The following is a 7,840-nucleotide window of genomic DNA, read 5'->3' on the forward strand; positions in this document are numbered from 1 at the left end:
GTGTTCCTTAGCACTCCCTCACTTCCTTTAGGTCAGCAACCACACATGTTTGTTGGGGCCAGAAAACCCTGGGATTATATACCCACGTTCGGGCTCTCTTTGAGCCTCATTCTTCTCCTGTGTAAAATGGGGATATTAATATAGTCCTTGTTTGTTCTGAAATTACATAAAACACTGTGTGGAAAGCACCAGGCACAATGTTCCAGAAAGGATGTAGTTGTCATTCTTATTTTCATTATTATCAAAATTATTTCCAGCTCCAAACACCACAGAGCACCCCTAGGGATAATCATTTCACAGTGGTTAGACATCTGAGGTCCCAAGAGAGGAAGAGGCTCACTAAAAGTGGCCCTACAGAGCATTGCCATTGGAACAAGAGCCCACACTCCAGTTTCTAGACCCCAGGGGGAATCTGTGGAGTCACATCTGATGCCCCCAAGGATCAGTCAGCACCCCTCCAAGTAGGGGACAGCTTCGAGTTGAGTTCTCTCTGCAAGTTATTTGCGGCAGAGCTGACCCGTTTCTCCCTTATGCCTTTCTGCTCTCGGTTCCCTTACAAAAAGATAGATCTGTGTTCAACTGCCCTTGGCATCTCTGCAGTCCTGGACAAGAGCTGCAGCAAGGCACTGGGCGTTTCCAGAGTGCTGGCCTGTGGGAAAAGGGAAAGGGCTTTGGGATTCTGATTAATTTCCTGAGCTGCAGACAGGCAAAAATGGCTGTCCTGAAATGCTGGGCTGGCTCTCAAGGGCCCCTAACAAATTGCAGCTTATTTTTAGAAGAGGAGATTCAAAAATGCCACTTCCACGCAAAGTAAGCATGGCCACAGGATTGCTGCAGGCAAAGAAAGGGCTTTTACTGAGTCCCTCCTATGTGGGGATGCTGATTCCAAGAATTGCAAACCATTGGCAGAGAGAACCCAGGACATACAGGGGAGGTTCTGAAGACAGAACTTTCTCCCCAAGACCCATGAGTCTATCAATCACTTATTAGTTCATTCACAGCAAAAGTTTTGGCACAGAAAAGATCAGGATTCAAATCTTAGCTCCACCACTTACCAGTTGTGTGACCTTGGACTTTCAAGTCCCTCAGCCTCTCATCTGAAAAATGGAAATAATAATAGTACCTATCTCATACAGTGGCTGTGAGAATTAAATGCAATAACATGTGCAAGAGCTTAGTTCTTAGGTGGTAGCACCTCATGCATGCCACTATATGGTGGCTACTGTTAATATTTCAACATGTCCTCCCAGAAAGGCCTATCCTGTGTTGCCCTCTGGGTCAGAAGTAGGGCTAATGGATAGTCCTGACCTCAAGAATCTCAGTCTGTAAAAGGAATGGGGTAGATTTTTGGTTCTAGGTACTTTCAACTAAGTATCTATGCTGCAAGCAATTTCGCTGCAAACATTTTCACTGCAAACATTTTCACCATATAACCCATTGGACTTAAGACAATTTTACCATAAAAGAGCAAAATAAATTGGTTGACAGTTTGATTTGATAGTTTGGTTTCATCAAACTGGTAGACAGTTTGGTTTCATTTCTCCATTGACTCGGTACTCCTCTATTTTTATATTATATAAATCCTAGCCATCATAACGGTCTGTGCTGTGGCACACAGTTTTTTTTTTTTTAATTTTTTTTAATGTTTATTTATTTTTGAGACAGAGAGAGACAGAGCATGAACGGGGGAGGGGCAGAGAGAGAGGGAGACACAGAATCGGAAGCAGGCTCCAGGCTCTGAGCCATCAGCCCAGAGCCCGACGCGGGGCTCGAACTCACGGACCGCGAGATCGTGACCTGAGCTGAAGTCGGACGCTTAACCGACTGAGCCACCCAGACGCCCCTGTGGCACACAGTTTTGAACCCATATTTCCCAGAGAACTTTGGAGCATTAATCAATGGACATGTGACAATATTCCAAAACCAGACAACAGCATAGAAGACTTTCACAACGCAATAGAAAGCTCAGTTACAAATATGCATCCTATTATTTAGAGACTGACACCTCTCTTAATAAAGGAAGATATTTTAGTGAAAAAAGAAAAAGTCGCTCAGGTAGGGCACCTGGCTGGCTCAGTAGATAGAGCATGTGACTCTTGATCTTGGCGATGTGAGTCTGAGCCCCACCTTGCATGTAGTGACTACTTAAAAATAAATCTTGGAGCACCTAGGTGGCTCAGTCGGTTAAGCGTCCAACTTCGGCTCAGGTCATGATCTCACGGTCTGTGGTTTCGAGCCCCGCATCGGGCCCTGTGCTGATAGCTCAGAGCCTGGAGCCTGCTTCAGATTCTGTGTCTCCCTCTCTCTCTGCCCCTCCCCCACTCATATTTTTTTTTTCTCTCTCTCTCTCTCTCAAAAATAAACACTTAAAAAAATAATAAATAAATAAAATAAAATCTTTTTTTAAAAAGTCTGATTGATGCCAAATAAGGAGAGGAATTAACAAACAAACAAACAAACAAACAAAAAGTATGACACTACAAATGAAACACTTTGAACACAAGTGCTTAGGTACAATCCACAAAATAAAAGCAGTTTTTGTGCAGTATTACAGTATTGCCATGAGTCCACATACATTTTAAATGTATTCAAATATTTTGTATTTCACAATAAAAGCTTTTTAATTTTGTTTTTCATTTTTCATTTTTAAAAATTTTTTAAATGTTTATTCTTGAGAGAGAGAGAGAGAGAAAGAGAAAGAGAGAGATAGAGCATGAGCAGGGGAGGGGCAGAGCGAGAGAGAGGGACGCAGAATCCAAAGCAGGCTCCAGGCTCTGAGCGGTCAGCATAGAGCCTGATGCAGGACTCAAGCTCACGAACCCTGAAATCATAACCTGAGCTGAAGTCAGACGCTCAACCGACTGAGCACCCAGGAGCCCTGTTTTTCATTTTTCATGTTTCACTCTATCCTTTTTAAGGAAGGTCCCTCTTTCATTTTTCATGATTTTATCTTTTATGGCAAAAACTGCCTTATGGCCAATTAGCTCGGCAGCAAAAAATGTCTGCAGCAAACATGCTTGTGACAAAGATATCTAGGGAGAAAATACCAGATGAGAGATTTTCACATATAGGCAAAAAAGGGGTTGAGGGGCTATTGTTAAATGAAAAGGGTAAGAGTAGAGGCCCCTGGGTGGTTCAGTTGGAGGAGCACGCAACTCTTGAGTTCAAGCCCCACATCGGGAGTAGAGATTGCTTAAATAAACAAACTTTAAAAAAAGAAAAGGGATAAGACTAAGGTGCAGAATTATAGGCATAGTGGGTTATAACTTACATGCTCAGTACATGCCTAAAAAGTGGAGAATACAGAGAATGAAATAGGAGGCTTTCACCTTTTTTCCTTCTTTATGATTTGCTTTTTCTATGTGTGGGGGGGGGGGTGGGTGTGTGTGTGTGTAGCAGGAACTTTCAAAACTCTACTATATTCTGAGAGAGAGGAAAGGGGATGAAAACACAGCTACAGGGGTGACTGGCTGGCTCAACCAGTACAGCATGTGACCCTTGATCTCCAAGTTGTGAGTTCAAGCCCCACAATGGGTGTGGAGCCTACTTAAAATAAAAAATTGTTTAAATATACTTTAAAAAAGAAAAGAAAAGAAAACACAACTACAAGGCCATTGGCAGTGGGCATCTGAACTAACTGTGCACACTGCCATAGAAAGTTCCACATGGGCACCTGGATGGCTCAGTCAGTTGAGCGGCCAGCTTCGCTCAAGTCAAGATCTCACAGCTTGTGAATTCAAGCCCCACATAGGCTCACTGCTGTCAGCACAGCTTCAGATCCTCTGTCCCCCTCTCTCTACCCCCCCAAAATAAAAATTTAATTAGTTAATTAATTAATTAAAAAACAAAACTCCATAAGTTCCATCTCATTCCAGGGAAGGCCCCTGCCCAGACAATTCTCACCTTCTCCCCACTCTCCAGCCCTTAGCTGCACATGAACTTTCAGTCCCACAACCAAAGGCAAGCCTCCTAACAAAACCTCCAGAAACCACAGCAGGGCCAGGAGAAAAGACTTTAAAGTAGGAAGAATTTTTTGCTGCCTGTCCTGTGCCCCTCACAAAGAATAACAATTTGCTGGCATTTTGTGTCTATGGTGCCTAAACTTGCACTTTCATCTTTCCTCATATCTTTCTGCAATTTCAATTTTTTTTATGAGGAGCATACATTATTTGGTCACCAGAAAAAATGCAGTAAAGATAGGTATAAAAAGAAAGCTAACCAAGCTGGTGTTGGTTCACTTTTGTTGGTAGCAAACAATAAATTACAACATTGTGGTTGAGGCCAGTGCTAAGTCTCTTAAGAATCATAGAAAGTGAGAGTGGGAAGGGATAAACTTGCCCTCAATTTCTCCTACTCTCCCCCACATGGCATGATTTTCAGTCCCTTCACATTGCAGGCCACCCACCAATATCTGCATTTCATTCATCCATTCCACAAACACTTATGGATCCTTTACTATAGACCAAGCATCATACTGGGCACTTCACAGGAATTATCTGATACAGGTTATAGAGGTCATTATTCCTACCTTGTAGATTAGGAAAACAAGGCTCAGAGGAGGTAAGGTAACTCGCCCAAATTCTCACATCTAGTGGGATCTAAATCAAGACCTTCACAACATCAAAGCCCATTTCCTAAAGAATGTGGGCTGCATTCCAAAGCTAATGACTTATGTCCTTGAGCAGCCATTATTTCGTGGATGGCCTTGGGCAAGTCACTGAACTCTTCTCAGCAGCGGTGTCCCCATCTCTGTGGGATGAGGCTTTACCCAGATATTTTATCAGTTAAGTACTTTGTAAGTTATAATACATAATGCAGAGGGAAGTAAGTGTTTCCATCAACTCTGGAGAGACTAAGTCTCACTCATCCTTAGATCTCTTGGTGCTTTCCTCATTAGTGTTTCTCCCCCTTGGTGTTTATTCCTATTAGTGTTTATCCCATTAGCACATTTAGGACAATCCTACTTCCAGGAACTCTATCATTACCCCACTAGCCTGGGACCTCCTTCAGGACAGAAATGATACTCCTTTCTGATCCCTTTCTGCCCCCGCTGCAGCATCTGGCATGTAGCCCTCCAGATTCCCTCCCTCTTTTATTTATTTCATAACAAATGTCTGAGAGCCTAACATGTGCCAGGCACTGCACATACTATAAGAGAGCAAAGGGCCCTGTCTTCCTGGAGGGAAGTGGGGATGGGGTAGAGAGACAAAATAACATTAAACACAATTAGTTACTTAAAAACAATTGCATTAAGCACCACAGAGCATCAGGTTTGGGAAATGTGGGGTGGGAATCTAACTGAATCCAGGACAGAGGGAAGGCTTCCTAGAGGAGGTGGCCTTGAAGCTCAGAAAGGCTAAGAAATTAGCTCAAGATCACACAGCTGCTAAGCACAAAAGCTGGGATTTTAACCTAGAAATGCCTGACTCCAAAGTCCATGCTGTGCCTCCTGGAGAACACTGCCTTTTATCTCCTTCATCGTATTCTTCCCCGTTTAACACTGGATGCTCTAAAGCAATGGTTTTCCCAGGTTTGGGGATCAGACATTCCTTTGACATCTATGAAACCTCTCCCAGGAATTACATGCATACTACAGACCCACAATATCTTGCCTACAATTTCAAAAGGTTCATAGGCATCCTGAGGCCCAGATTTAGAACTCACACCATGGAGGACCATAGGACTTTACAGTGAGAATCTCAGAACCTCCCAAAGAGACACCACCAGGGTTCCATAGGGACCTCAAATCCCCAGACTGACCCCAGAAACTCTATGGAAATATTTTCAAGATCCAGAAGAAAAATCCTGGGATCCTGTAGAAAACCCAAGTCTCTCCAGGGTAGCTGCAGGACACTGCAGAGATATTCTTAAGATGCTATAGGCTGTAGAGGAACCTCCAGTCCTCATAAAGCTGGAGTCCCTGAGGAGGAACCGGGGAGCCTTAGAAAGCTATGGGTCTTAACCCTTTTTGGGTCACTGACACCTTTAAAACTCTGAGCAAAAATGCAATACACAGCATGTTACACACAAAAGCAATAGGTTCACAGACCTCCGGGAGTCCCCGGATTCAGATCTCCTGTTCCTGAGCTTCCATTAGAACCTGAACCCCTCCTGAGCTTCCATTAGGACCACAGACTGAAGGCACCCACTTCAGAGTCCCAGCAGGTCGCGGGTCGAAGCCGGTCTTGCCGTTTGCTAGCCATGACCTTGGACCACTCACCTACAAACCCTCAGGCCTCAGCGACCTCTCCTCCCCAGCCCAGCCCCGGCGGCGTGGGCTCCGAGCCGGGCCGGGCGGCGGTGTCGAGGAATCGGAATCTGCGGGCTCGCTGCACCGGCAGTGCGGACGGCGGGGGAGGCGGCGCGCTTGCCGCAGTGACAGCTCCGCGCGGCCGCGAGCCTGGGAAGCCGGCAGTGCGGGGCGCGCTCGCGGCCTTTCCCACCCACCGGGCAGGGCGTGCCCGCCAGCCGGCTTCCTGCAGTCGAGGGCCGGGGAGGAGGGAAGGCGCAGAGGGGCCCGGGGCCTGGCAGGCCTGGTTCCTGGCTTTCTCTGCACGTTTCCTGAGCAGGACCGCCGGGGGATGGGACCCAGCACAAACCTCCTTCCCGGGGAACGCGGCCAGGAAATCGCGTCCTTGCTAACTCAGGTTCCTCCTCTCTGCCGGAAGGTGCTGACTGCCATCCACAATCTTTCAGTCCTTACGAACTGGGTGTGATGTGACCCACTTACCCCAGGAAGCACCGGAGAGACGACGACATGGCAGACCGCAGACCCCACAACACAGCAAAACTCCAGCCCTGTGGTGTACGTTCAATGAACTCCGTCCTACGGATGAGAAAGCTGAGGCTTAACCATTGGAACGACCTACGCAAGGTCATCGTTAAAGTACTGCTAGGCATAAAATAAAGTGCTTACTGCATACCACTGTGCTACGAATGTTGTAGATATAATTGTGCCATTGAGCCCTCAGAATCTATGAAGATAACAGTGTCCCTATTTTACAAATGAGAAAACTGAGAACCAGAAGCCAAGTGGCTTCTCCAGTGTCACACAGCTAAAAGCAAGAGTTAAAAAGTAGACTCCAGTCTCCTGTTTTCGGGGCTCAGACCATTCTGCTATCCTGCTTCCCAGATATCCTGCATCAACACATTAGAGCCTAGTAACCTGAGGGCCAGAACCTTGTCTCATTTGTTTTTGGGCCCCGAAAACCCCTCCTGGAGCTTGGCACAAAATAGGTATTCTGAGATTACTATAGAGCCCAGCACAGAAGCTCAAAATTAGAAGGACTAGTAGGAGGCATCTAGCTTGTCTCCTTCTAGAGCCTTCAGCCAAGTGAAAGTTCAGCCGCTGCTTGAATACTTCTATCATGATGAACTCTCTCTCTCTCCATTCCAGCCCATTCTCCTGTTGGACAATTAATTATGTTTGGTCCAAAATGCAAATACTGCATTTTGCTCAGGGTTCCCTATAAACAAAGGAAGACCATTTCCTTCCTCATGGCCACAATATATATTGCACGGTATTCTTAGCCATTTGGTAAGAATTGATGATTCAGAAATGTTAAATTCCTTGTGAACTGGGACAGTGTCAGCTGTTCACCAGAGATGTTTGCCTTCCATGGGTAGAGTTGTTTCAAAGTCAAGAGCCCAGACTACATTTTCCAGCACCCGCTTGTATTTAAGCACGTGACTGGTTTTCACCAATGGGATGTGGGCAGAGACAATGTGTGCCATGTCTAGGGCAAATCCAAATGAAGAGGTATGTGTGCTTTCTCAAAGCTCGACCTTTTCTCTGTCATCTGCCAGATGTTGGATGCCAACACCAGAAGACGCTCAAAAG

General features: G+C 45.6%; 1 protein-coding gene across 2 annotated transcripts in view; it reads right to left on the minus strand.

Annotated features, from left to right (window-relative positions):
• The window catches only part of LUZP1 (leucine zipper protein 1), a 104,478-nt gene extending 97,911 nt beyond the window's left edge, over positions 1 to 6,567 (minus strand). For both annotated transcript variants that reach the window (XM_053208740.1, XM_053208732.1), the window contains exon 1: positions 6,221 to 6,567. The gene's annotated coding sequence lies outside the window, so the exon portion shown is untranslated. The remainder of the gene's footprint in view (positions 1 to 6,220) is intronic.
• Between the last annotated feature and the right edge of the window lie 1,273 nt (positions 6,568 to 7,840).

This window comes from Acinonyx jubatus, chromosome C1 (assembly GCF_027475565.1).
Source record: "Acinonyx jubatus isolate Ajub_Pintada_27869175 chromosome C1, VMU_Ajub_asm_v1.0, whole genome shotgun sequence".
Taxonomy (NCBI): domain Eukaryota; kingdom Metazoa; phylum Chordata; class Mammalia; order Carnivora; family Felidae; genus Acinonyx; species Acinonyx jubatus.